This window comes from Pseudorca crassidens, chromosome 11, assembly GCF_039906515.1.
Source record: "Pseudorca crassidens isolate mPseCra1 chromosome 11, mPseCra1.hap1, whole genome shotgun sequence".
NCBI lineage: Eukaryota > Metazoa > Chordata > Mammalia > Artiodactyla > Delphinidae > Pseudorca > Pseudorca crassidens.
The window spans coordinates 78,011,274-78,024,850 of record NC_090306.1 but is presented as its reverse complement, the minus strand read 5'-3'; the positions used below and the strand labels follow the sequence as shown (position 1 = coordinate 78,024,850).

Here is a 13,577-nt window from a genome sequence, read left to right as displayed (position 1 = left end):
TGGGAAGATCCCACTTTCCATGTAGGAACTAAGCCTGTGTGCCACAACTAGTGAGCCCGTGAGCCACAACTGCTGAGCCCACATGCCACAACTACTGAAGCCCATGCACTTAGGGCCCATGCTCTGCAACAAAGAGAAGCCACCGCAACGAGAAGTCCGCACACTGAAACAAAGAGTAGCCCCCGCTCGCTGCAACTTGAGAAAGCCAACGTGCAGCAAAGAAGACCCAATGCAGAGAAAAATAAATTAATTAATTAAAAAACAAAAAACAAACATATGATTTCAGAGAATAAATGGGGCTCTATTGAGACAGGTATAAATTGAGTTTCAGAAATAAGTTGAGATTTTTAATGGGCTTCATTATATTGTTCCACTGAGATTAAAAATCTGAACAGTTCTTAACCTACAAAACAGAAAGAGACTCACAGATTTAGAAAACAAACTTATGGCTACCAAAGGGGAAAGGTGGGAGGGGGGAGGCATATACCAGGAGGTTGAAATTAGCATGCATAACCTTCCATAGAGAAAATAGGTAATCGATAAGGGCCTACTGCATAGCACGTAGAACTCGACTCAACACACTGTAATCACCAGAAAAGAATATACATGACTGTTAAGAATCTGAAAAAGAATATGTAGATTTCTCTCTGTAAGTGAATCAAGTGGATGTAGAGTGGAAAGAAACACAGCATTGTAAATCAGCTATACACCACTATAAAAATCAAGATAAATTACAATAAATAAATAAATAAAAATCTAAGCAGTTCTTTAAACTCTTACCATTATTTTCTCTCCATTTCATTTTGCCTATTAGAAATGTTGTTTTGCCATAGCGTACCCTCTTTCAAGTTAGGGTGATACATGAAACTAATACATTCTTGCCTGAATTTTGTTTGACAATGTAAGAAATACCAACGCTTTATAGGTATAGAATCTGGAAGTTACATATGTATAAAAATTGTCTTTCAGAGCAAAATATTCAACAGTGGCAATGATAATAAAATAATTCACAATACTAATCTCATAGATATTTGCTGTAAATAGAAGCATATAGGAAAACATTTTAATGTATATAAATTATATTTTAATAAAAATGATATATTAAATAAAGTAATAATATACAAAAAGAAGGAAGAAAACCAAATGTTCATGGAGAGTTGGATGCAGAGCAAGGATTAGTGGGAGATATGGTTTGAAGGCCATCATTGTTGGCTGAAGAGTTGGATTTTTCTTTACTTGTAAATGTGCCATCAAAGATGGTTTCTAAGGGGGGAAGTGAGAGGATCAGAGGTATGTTCTAAGGTGATTCACCTTGCTCAGGTGTGAGGAGTAAGCAATGTTATGAGGCAACGATGAGATGCCAAAGACCTGCTGGAGAGACTAGAAATTAAGATGGTGGCAACAGGAATGAAAGCGAGGTAATACATTTGAGAGATTATCACAAAGGAAAAAATCACAAGATTTAATAATAGAATTAATACAAGGAAAAAGATTAGGGAGTCAAAAAATTTAGGGCCCAGCACAGTGCCCGGCACATAGCAGATACTCTATAAATATCTGTTGAAAAAATAAACAAATGAAGGAAGTTATAATCTGAGAAATCTAGATCAGTTTGGTACTATGCAGATAAACAAGAAATGAGGAGAAGTTGGCTGGTCGAAATGATGGCTGAAATTTAATTTTAGACATGTTTTAATGAAGGTGTCTGCTGCACAGAGATGAAAATGCAGAGTAGACAGTTGGAACCATTGTTTTGAACATCTGGAAAGAGGTCATGGTTGGAGATAGAGATTTTAGGATGATTAATGTAGAGAAAACAGCTGAATTACATGAATAGAAGAGATCATCTAGGGACACTTATAGAAAGAAGAGAGGAGGACTGAGGATAGAAGCTCGGCAAGGTGCAGTGGGACTACGGCAGAGTATTGAGGAAATAGAGGCAGCAAAGGAGATTGGGCAGGAATTGTCAGGCAGGTAAGAGGAAGACAGAGTCAAGAAAGCTAAGCGGGGACAAAGGGTTTCTGAGGGATTGGTGGTCACGTCTCATAAACTGTAAAGAAAAGATGGATAGAAGAAAAGAAAAAAAAAGGTGGATAGAAAAACAGACAACTATAGGAAACACAAATGGCCAACAAATATATAAACAAGTGTTTTACCTCACTGTTAATTCAAAAAACATAATGAGATACCATTTTCATTTCTCATGTTGGCAAAGATTTAGAAAAAATATATAGCATTGACTCAATTGGGCCGGATAGCACAATCTTGTAGGACTGAAGGGGCAAATGTATACTAGATTTCCTACAGGGTGAATACCAGCTTTGCTTATTGCAACAAAAAGTCCAGATGGTACAGCCTTCCTCTCCATCTGGAAGTCATCCTTGACTCCTCCCTTTCTGCTCCCCTTCCACATATTCTATTCCATCAACAAGTCCTATAGATTCTACTCCTAAATATGTTCTGAATCCATCCACTTTTCTAGATCTCCACTGTTACCCACTTTGTCCAAGCCACCATCATCTAGCTTTTGTCCTGGCAATTATTCTTGCTCCTGGCAATCCATCCATCCTCCACACAACCAGAGAGAGCGATGTTTTATTAATGTAAATTATATGATGCCAATTTTTCTGTTTAAAACTCTGCAGTGTCTTTTAATTGAGCTTAGAAGAAATCCCAGACCAAGATTTTACATTATCTGGCTCCTGCCTACCTCTTCATACTCATATTTTTTTCCTGCTGACTACTGTCCTTGTTCTAACTTAAAAGCTAGCATTTATAACTAGCATTCTGAGGGTAGAGGAAGCTATGTTTCTCTTGCTACCTGCAGGTTGGTTCTCAGATTAACGTTATGGCTCATTGCTCTGACCAGTTGTCACCAGATGGACCAAAGAATCTTTTGTTTTGAATTCCAAAAGTTTTGAATTCTTTGATCAATTCCCTTTTGCTCGTGCAGATGCCTCCTTGAGAGATTTCCTTACCCAAATGATTCTGCTTTTAGAGAAGCCACTCTTTTGTCAATTTCAAAATTTAGGACAAGGCCTAATTCTAGGTCTCTGCCTTGTGTTCATGGAACACCTCAAGCTAAATTTATATTTTCATGACTTCTTCCTTTTCTGGACTCTGTCTCATCTCCAAATTGTTAGTGGTTTTCGCTGTTCTCATTTGAGTAGCCACATGATTATGGGAACCTACAAACTGGGAAGAGAACTAGTTATTAAGATGGGGCATGCAGAGTTCGGAACAACTTATTAACTGCTGGGTGTGGTCCCCATGAACCTGGCAAGCTCAGACTCATAGTGCTTCTCCCGAATTTACCCTGGGGAAGAGGCTTAGCTAGCAGTTCTTTACAGAGCCCAGGATTTGGTGCCAGGTGTTTTCCTTGTAAAACAGCTGAACGACTTTATTCAGTTGCAATCAGTCTTGGGTTGTCTCCCACAAGGAAAAACTGATGACCCACTTTATTTAGAATTGCAGGAAACTTTCCTTGAGATCTAAAATTGTTTTGGGGGAGCAAGGAAAGTACCTGGTAATTGAGTTTGGGAGAATTTTTTTTTATTGTGGTAAAATACACATAACATAAAAATTGACCAGTTTGATCATTTTAAAGTGTACAGTTCAGGGCTTTAAGTGCAGCCATGATATGTGAGACCATCACCACTATCTAGTTCTAGAACATTTTCATCCCGCTAAAAGAAAATCTACACTCATTAGGAGTCACTCCCCTTTTCCCCCTGGAAACCACAAATCTACTTTCTGTCTCTGTGGATTTGCCTATTCTGGATATTTCAAATAAATGCAATATATAATGTGCGGCCTTTTGTCTGGATTCTTTCACTTAGCATGTTTTCAAGCTTCATATGCGTTGTAGCATGTATCAATGCTACATTCCTTTTTGTGGCTGAATAATATTCCACTGCATGGGTACACCACATTTTATGTACCCATTCTTCTTTTGATGGGTATTTAGGTTGTCTCCAGCTTTAGGCTGTTGTGAGTGGTGCTGCTCTGGTATTTGTGCTAAGCTTTTGTTTGCATATTTGTTTTCAATTCTTTGGAGTATCCCTAGGAGTGGTATTGCTGGATCATATGGTAATTCTATGTTTAACTTATTGAAGAAGCATGAAACCAACTTCCATAGTGGCTGAACAACCTTACAATCCCACCAGTAATGTATGAGGATGAGTTTTGGAGAATTTTAAGAGTGTTTTGGACGGGGGGAGAGGGATAAATTAGGAGTTTGGGATTAAAATATACACACTACTATATATAAAATAGATAACCAACAAGGACCTACTGTATAGCACAGGGAAATATACTCAGTATCTTGTAATAACCTATAAAGGAAGAGAATGTAAAACAAGAATGAATATATATATATATATATAAAAAACTGAATCACTTTGCTGTACACCTAAAACTAATACAACACTGTAAAACAACTGTATTTCAATAAAAATTTAAAAATGTAAAAAAAAGAGTGTTTTGTAAAGGTGTCTGTGCCTGTAAGTGAATCATTAAATGACATTTGGATGGTTGTGCAGAAAATTGCTTCATATTTTTTAAATGAGATGAATTTATCTCCTTCTAGATTAAATTCTCCCTCCTGCAGGGATGAGAATGGATCATGACGGCTAATTTTGAGTTGGGTTCCAGGAAGTTCTGAAGGCTGTTGTCAGGGCACCTGCATGTAAGAAGGTTACATGTGTAGTGTTTTGAAATAGTCACAGCTTAGCGGGGTGGAAATATAACTTTACCTTTTCTATTACCGAACTCAGCTTTGGTGCCCCCATTTTTTCTGATGTTGAAAACTTCCTAATCTTGCCACTGAAGAGTAATATGGTCTCTTCTGGTTTAAATAGTAACAAGTAATTAAAACTTGTTAATTCCACTCGGGATTTAAACTCATTAATTCAAAGGTCAAACCACCCACTAGAGTTGTTCTGGGCCTGGCTCTCCCCACTGCTTCCCTCCAGCCCAGGAAGGTACAAACATCATGACATTGGGGAGGTGTTGTTGGTCTACACATTCTTCTCAGGTCCTCACTACCTCTGCTTGGTCTTTTGACATGAACCTTATCATTGCTATACCTGTCTGAACTGCACTAGCCAAGCCTTTGGGAATGTACCAGAATTTTCTGTTGATATCCACATCCTTACCCATGCCCTGTGGTAACAAGATGTGGACCCCTTGAACCTTTTTTTCTCAGACCCTAGGCCTCCTCCAGTCCTCTGGACCACTTAGCATTTGTATCACTCTCTCAGGCCTGTAGCCAGTAGAACTTATAGTATTTGCCCATCATGCCATGGTATTTGTCATAAAATGGACTCCTTGATCTGATGTAATGCTGTTTGGGAATCCCATTTGGGTGGCTTGAACTTTGTACGCCCACAAATAATAGTCTGTTTAAGACCCTGTGGATAAGAAGTCAAACTCACACCTGGAATATATGTGGTCAAGTCAAAATGAATCTGTGTTCGTTCTAGGATAGAAAAGATCCAACTAAGGCAAATTCTAGTGCTAAGTGGATTGTTGGTGCCCTTGAGAGATGTTCCTGTTAGTGCTGCTGGAAGGTTGGACATTAGTAGGTAGAAACCCATGACTGTGGGCCCATGTATAGCCTCTTTCTCTGCCACCATGGCTCTACATTTACAAACCCATTTTGCCAGCCCTGGGAAAGCAGATGACAGAGGCTGGTCAACATCAGCCGGCCAAGTCATTCTCTCTATCTGATTGTTTAGTGCTTCTTCCTTGGATGACACTCTATGATTGTGATAACATGTAATGCAAATGCAGAGATCTTCTCTCTTCAAGCCCCAAAGTCTATCCACATATGTCTATTCTAGGCCTTCTTTTCTCTGAACTTCTAATATTTTTTTCTTCCAGGCCTATGACTAACCAGCTAAGCTATTTGTTGAATCCATGCACATTTAATATTAGGACAGTTCTCTTTCCACATAAAGAAGATCAGATATGTTGCCTAAAGATCTGCCCACTGGGGAAGTTTTACCTCACAGACCTTACCTTTCAGACCATCACTGGATGGGGATGCAGTGTGGCCCAAGTCCATTTTCAGCTATTCTCGTATACTGACCCACATTCAAGGTCATGAGATAGGCCATCCATGAACCAAGCTTGTCATTGGAAGAGGCACAAATGAGATCATGATTGGTGACACGGGTCCACCTCCTCGTGTCTCTGGCCATGTCTTGGCTTTGATCCCAATATTTTCCTTCCAGCTATGATCAATTTCTTCTGGGCCTGCTCAATTTGGTATGTTGGGCAGAACCCAGCTCCTAATAGGATATTTGACTCATGGTTGCTTTGTGCTTCATGGTCATGTACTTAGTCTTTACCAGGGCCAAGTAGCACAGTTAAGCAGGTTTTGGAAAGGTGTATGCTGCAGATGGCATTTCCTTGTTTCAGAATTCTAAAGGTGATTCTCCTATTTTGGCTTGCCTTAACCTCTGCTCTGTACCTTTCTTTAATTTTGATACATCTAATAACTTAGGGTCTGCTGAGTCAAATGGCCCAAATGGCAAGACCACTTGCATCACAGCCATTTCCTACACTGGCCCTCAGTCAAAGTTGGCACCTTTCATGCCACCTGGTTTATGGGTCAGAGGAGTATTTAGATACCAACAGTCTCCAAAAATAAGACATGAACTTGGTTGAGGTGGGTCTACGGAGTTGAGAGCAATTTCCGGTAAGATTGATAGCCATGGGTTGTCAGCTGGTAGCACTCTCAGCATCTGAGAGTACAACTCCTTCCATCCCAAAGGAATTCTGACAGCACAGAACAGAGTTCTCTCTGGCTCAAAGCAGTGAGGCTGACAGCTGACTTATCAACAGCCACAATGGAAGTCAGAGACAGTGGGTAATACCAGAAATGTGCGAAGAAAGTAATTCCCAAATTGCTATTCGATATTCATCCATTATACTTCATGAATGAAAGTGAAATTAAAACATTTTCAAGAAAAAAAAAGGGAATTTGCCTCCAGCAATCCCTCACTAAGGCAATTAATTCTTAAGGATGTATTTCAGGGAAAAGAAAAATGCTCTGAGATGAAGACAGGAAGAAATGAGAAACAAAGAATATGGTTAACATGTGGGTAAATCTATGTGAACATTGGCTACATAAAATAACAATAATAATGCCTTGTGGGTTTTACTTAAAATTTGACACCTCCTAGAGAAGCCAAAGTAAAGAGTAGCATGAATATAAATTTGGACAAAAACATGCTTCAGGTACATATATTATTTCCTCTTTAAAAAAATTACAAGAACACAAAAACTACTAAATGGCTTGAAAATAAACAGCTTTAAATATGGACGACTGCATAGAATTTCACATCCCCACATGTGGTTTTTGTGGTAGTTATTTAATAACAGATGCTAAAAAAATAATTAAAGACACAATGGTTAAATTGCATTTTTCTATTTTTGTTTTCCTTTTTTCCCCTTAAGAGAGAATTCTCGGAGGAGCTTCAAGATGGTGGAGGAGTAGAATGTGGAGATCACCTTCCTCCCCATAAATACATCACAAATACATCTACATGTGGAACACTCCTACAGAACACCTACTGAACGCTGGCAGAAGACCTCAGACCTCCCAAAAGGTAAGAAACTCCCCACATACCTGGGTAGGGCAAAAGAAAAAAGAAAAAACAGAGACAAAAGGATAGGGACGGCACCTGCACCAGTGGGAGGGAGCCGTGAAGGAGGAAAGGTTTCCAAACACTAGAAGCCCCTTCGTGGACAGAGACTGTGGGTGGCAGAGCGGGAAGCTTCAGAGCCACAGAGGAGAGCGTAGCAACAGGGGTGCAGAGGGCAAAGCGGAGAGATTCCCGCACGGAGGATCAGTGCCGACCAGCACTCACCAGCCCGAGAGGCTTGTCTGTTCACCCGCCGGGGCGGGTGGGGGCTGGGAGCTGAGTCTCACGCTTCAGTTGGATCCCAGGGAGAGGACGGGGGTTGGCTGCGTGAACACAGCCTGAAGGGAGCTAGTGCGCCACGGCTAGACAGGAGGGAGTCCGGGAAAAAGTCTGGACCTGCCGAAGTGGCAAGAGACTTTTTCTCCCCTCTTTGTTTCCTGGTGTGCAAGGAGAGGGGATTAAGAGCGCTGCTTAAAGGAGCTCCAGAGAGGGGCGTGAGCCGCGGCTATCAGCGCGGACCCCAGAGACGGGCATGGGGCACTAAGGCCGCTACTGCCGCCACCAAGAAGCCTGTGTGTGAGCACAGGTCACTATCCACACCGCCCCTCCTGGGAGCCTGTGCAGCCCGCCACTGCCAGGGTCCCGTGATCCAGGGACAACTAACTTCCCCGGGAGAATGCACGGCGTGCCTCAGGCTGTTGCAACGTCATGCTGGCCTCTGCTGCAGCAGGCTCGCCCCGCATTCATACCCTTCCCTCCCCCCCCCCGCCTGAGTGAGCCAGAGCCCCCAAATCAGCTACTCCTTTAACCCCGTCCTGTCTGAGCGAAGAACAGATGCCCTCAGGCGACCTACACGCAGTGGCCGGTCCAAATCCAAAGCTGAACCGTGGGAGCTGTGTGAACAAAGAAGAGGAAGGGAAATGACTCCCAGCAGCCTCAGGAGCAGTGGATTAACTCTCCACAATCAAACTGATGTACCCTGCATCTGTGGAATACCTGAATAGACAACAAATCATCCCAAATTGAGGAGGTGGAATTGGGAGCAATGATATATATATTTTTTTCCCCTTTTTCTTTTTGTTAGCGTGTATGTGTATGCTTCTGTGTGTGATTTTGTCTGTATAGCTTTGCTTTTACCATTTGTCCTAGGGTTCCATCAGTCCGTTTTGTTTAATTACTTAAAAAAATTTTTTTTCTTAATTATTTTTTATTTTAAAAACATTATTTTATTTTACTTTATTTTATTTTATGTTATTTTATCTTCTTTCTTTCTTTCTTTCTTTTCTCTCTTTTATTCTGAGCCATGAGAGGACAGGCTCTTGGTGCTCCAGCCAGGCATCAGGGCTATGCCACTGAGGTGGGAGAGCCAAGTTCAGGACACTGGTCCACAGGAGACCTCCCAGCTCCACGTAATATCAAACAGCGAAAATCTCTCAGAGATCTCCATCTAAACACCAAGACCCAGCTCCACTCAATGACCAACAAGCTACAGTGCAGGAAACCCTATGCCAAACAACTAGCAAGACAGGAACACAACCCCATCCATTACCACAGAGGTTGCCTAAAGTCATAATAAGGCCACAGACACCCCAAAACACACCAACAGACGTGGACCTGCCCACCAGAAAGACAAGATCCAGCCTCATCCACCAGAACACAGGCACTAGTCCCCTCCACCAGGAAGCCTACACAACCCACTGAACCAACCTTAGCCACTGGGGACAGACACCAAAAACAACGGGAACTACGAATGTGCAGCCTGCGAAAAGGAGACCCAAACACAGTACGTTAAGCAAAATGAGAAGACAGAGAAACACACAGCAGAGGAAGGAGCAAGATAAAAACCCACCAGACCTAACAAATGAAGAGGAAATAGGCAGTCTACCAGAGAAAGAATTCAGAATAGTGACAGTAAAGATTATCCAAAATCTCGGAAATAGAATGGAGAAAATACAAAAATCGTTTAACAAAGATCTAGAAAAACTAAAGAGCAAACAAACACAGATGAACAACACAATAAATGAAATTAAAAGTTCTCTAGAAGGGATCAAAAGCAGAATAACTGAGGCAGAAGAACGGATAAGTGACCTGGAATATAAAATAGTGGAAATAACTACTGCAGAGTGGAATAAAGAACAAAGAATGGAAAGAATTGAGGACAGTCTCAGAGACCTCTGTGACAGCAGTAAACGCACCAACATGCAAATTATAGGGGTCTCAGAAGAAGAAGAGAAAAAGAAAGGAACTCAGAAAATATTTGAAGAGGTTATAGTTGAAAACTTCCCTAATATGGGAAAGGAAATAGTTAATCAAGTCCAGGAAGCACAGAGAGTCCCATACAGGATAAATCCAAGGAGAAACATGCCAAGACACATATTAATCAAACTATCAAAATTTAAATACAAAGAACAAATATTAAAAGCACAAGGGAAAAACAACAAGTAACACATAAGGGAGTCTCCATAAGGTTAACAGCTGATCTTTCAGCAGAAACTCTGCAAGCCAGAAGGGAGTAGCAGGACATATTTAAAGTGATGAAAGAGAAAAACCTACAACCAAGATTACTCTACCCAGCAAGGATCTCATTCAGATTGGACAGAGAAATTCAAAGCTTTACAGACAAGCAAAAGCTAAGACAATTCAGCACCACCAAACCAGCTTTACAACAAATGCTAAAGGAACTTCTCTAGGCAGGAAACAGAAGAGAAGGAGAAGACCTACGATAAGAAACCCAAAACAATTAAGAAAATGGTAATAGGAACATACATATTGATAATTACCTTAAATGTAAATGCATTAAATGCTCCAACCAAAAGACATAGACTGGCTGAATGGATACAAAAACAAGACCCATATATATGCTCTCTACCAGAGACCCACTTCAGACCTAGGGACACATACAGACTGAAAGTGAGGGGATGGAAAAAGATATTCCATGCAAATGGAAATCAAAAGACAGCTGGAGTAGCAATTCTCATATCAGACAAAATAGACTTTAAAACAGACTATTACAAGAGACAAAGAAGGACACTACAGAATGATCAAGGGATCAATCCAAGAAGAAGATATAACAATTGTAAATATTTATGCACCCAATATAGGAGCACCTCAATACATAAGGCAAATGCTAACAGCCATAAAAGGGGAAATCAACAGTAACACAATCATAGTAGGGGACTTTAACACCCCACTTTCACCAATGGACAGAGCATGCAAAATGAAAATAAATAAGGAAACACAAGCTTTAAATGATACATTAAACAAGATGGACTTAATTGATATTTATAGGATATTCCACCCAAAAAGAACAGAATACACATTCTTCTCAAGTGCTCATGGAACATTCTCCAGGATAGATCATATCTTGGGTCACAAATCAAGCCTTGGTAAATTTAAGAAATTTGAAAGCGTATCAAGTATCTTTTCCGACCACAATGCTATGAGACTAGATATTAATTACAGGAAAAAACCTGTAGGAAATATAAACACATGGAGGCTAAACAACACACTACTTAATAACCAAGAGATGACTGAAGAAATCAAAGAGGAAATCAAAAAATACCTAGACACAAATGACAATGAAAACACAATGACCGAAAACCTATGGGATGAAGCAAAAGCAGTTCTAAGAGGGAAGTTTATAGCTATACAAGCCTACCTTAAGAAACAAGAAACATCTCAAATAAACTACATAACCTTACACCTACAGCAATTAGAGAAAGAAGAACAAAAAAACCCGAAAGTTAGCAGAAGGAAAGAAATCATAAAGATCAGATTGGAAATAAATGAAAAAGAAATGAAGGAAACGATAGCAAAGATCAATAAACCGAAAAGCTGGTTCTTTGAGAAGATAAACAAAATTGATAAACCATTAGCCAGACTCATCAAGAAAAAAAGGGAGAAGACTCAAATCAATAGAATTAGAAATAAAAAAGGAGAAGTAACAACTGACATGGCAGAAATACAAAGGATCATGAGAGACTACTACAAGCAACTCTATGCCAATAAAATGGACAACCTGGAAGAAATGGACAAATTCTTAGAAATGCACAACCTGCCAAGACTGAACCAGGAGGAAATACAAAATATGAACAGACCAATCACAAGTACCGAAATTGAAACTGTGATTAAAAATCTTCCAACAAACAAAAGCCCAGGACCAGATGGCTTCACAGGCAAACTCTGTCAAACATTTAGAGAAGAGCTAACACCTATCCTTCTCAAACTCTTCCAAAATATAGCACAGGTAGCAACACTCCCAAACTCATTCTACGAGGCCACCATTGCTCTGATACCAAAACCAGATAAAGATGTCACATAAAAAGAAAACTACAGGCCAATATCACTGATGAACATAGATGCAAAAATCCTCAACAAAATACGAGCAAACAGAATCCAACAGCACATTAAAAGGATCATACACTATGGTCAAGTGGGGTTTATCCCAGGAATGCAAGGATTCGTCAATATATGCAAATCAATCAACGTGATACACCGTAATAACAAATTGAAGGAGAAAAACCATATGATCATCTCAATAGATGCAGAGAAAGCTTTCGACAATATTCAACACCCATTTATGATAAAAACCCTGCAGAAAGTAGGCATAGAGGGAACTTTCCTCAACATAATAAAGGCCATATATGACAAACCCGCAGCCAACATCATCCTCAGTGGTGAAAAGTTGGAACCATTTCCACTAAGATCAGGAACAAGACAAGGTTGCCCACTCTCACCACTATTATCCAACATAGTTTTGGAAGTTTTAGCCACAGCAATCACAGAAGAAAAAGAAATAAAAGGAAACCAAATTGAAAAAGAAGAAGTAAAGCTGTCACTATTTGCAGATGACATGATACTATACATAGAGAATCCTAAAGAGGCTACCAGAAAACTACTAGAGCTAATCAATGAATTTGTAAGACTAGCAGGATACAAAATTAATGCAGAGAAATCTCTTGCATTCTTATACACTAATGATGAAAAATCTGAAAGTGAAATTAAGGAAACACTCCCATTTACCACTGCAACAAAAAGAATAAAATATCTAGGAATAAACCTACCTAAGGAGACAAAAGACCTGTATGCAGAAAATTATAAGACACTGATGAAAGAAATTAAAGATGATACAAATAGATGGAGAGATATACCATGTTCTTGGATTGGAAGAATCAACATTGTGAAAATGAATGTAGTACCCAAAGCAATCTACAGATTCAATGCAATCCCTATCAAACTACCACTGGCATTTTTCACAGAACTAGAACAAAAAAATTCACAATTTGTATGGAAACACAAAAGACCCTGAATAGCCAAAGCAATCTTGAGAAAGGAAAACGGAGTTGGAGGAGTCAGGCTTCCTGACTTCAGGCTATACCACAAAGCTACAGTAATCAAGACAGTGTGGTACTGGCACAAAAACAAAAATACTGTCTGTATCCATCTGTAATGGAACAGGATAGAAAGCCCAGTGATAAACCCATGCACATATGGTCACCTTATCTTTGATAAAGGAGGCAAGAATATACAGTGGAGAAAAGACAGCCTCTCAATAAGTGGTGCTGTGAAAACTGGACAGCTACATGTAAAGCAATGAAATTAAAACACTCCCTAACACCATACCCAAACTCAAAATGGATTAAAGACCTAATTGTATGGCCAGACACCATCAAACTCTTAGAGGAAAAAATAGGCAGAACACTATGACATAAATCACAGCAGGATCCTTTTTGACCCACCTCCTAGAGAAATGGAAATAAAAACAAAAATAAATAAATGGGACCTAATGAAACTTAAAAGCTTTTGCACAGCAAAGGAAACCATAAAGAAGATGAAAAGACAACCCTCAGAATGCGGGAAGATATTTGCTAATGAAGCAACTGACAGATGATTAATCTCCAAAACATACAAGCAACACATGCAGCT

General features: G+C 39.8%; 1 long non-coding RNA gene across 2 annotated transcripts in view; it reads left to right on the top strand.

The window, feature by feature from the left end:
• LOC137202984 (uncharacterized) overlaps positions 1-13,577 on the top strand; it is a 157,320-nt gene that overhangs the window by 91,812 nt on the left and 51,931 nt on the right. For both annotated transcript variants that reach the window (XR_010932829.1, XR_010932828.1), the window contains exon 3: positions 7,465-7,616. This is a non-coding gene — a long non-coding RNA (uncharacterized lncRNA). The remainder of the gene's footprint in view (positions 1-7,464; positions 7,617-13,577) is intronic.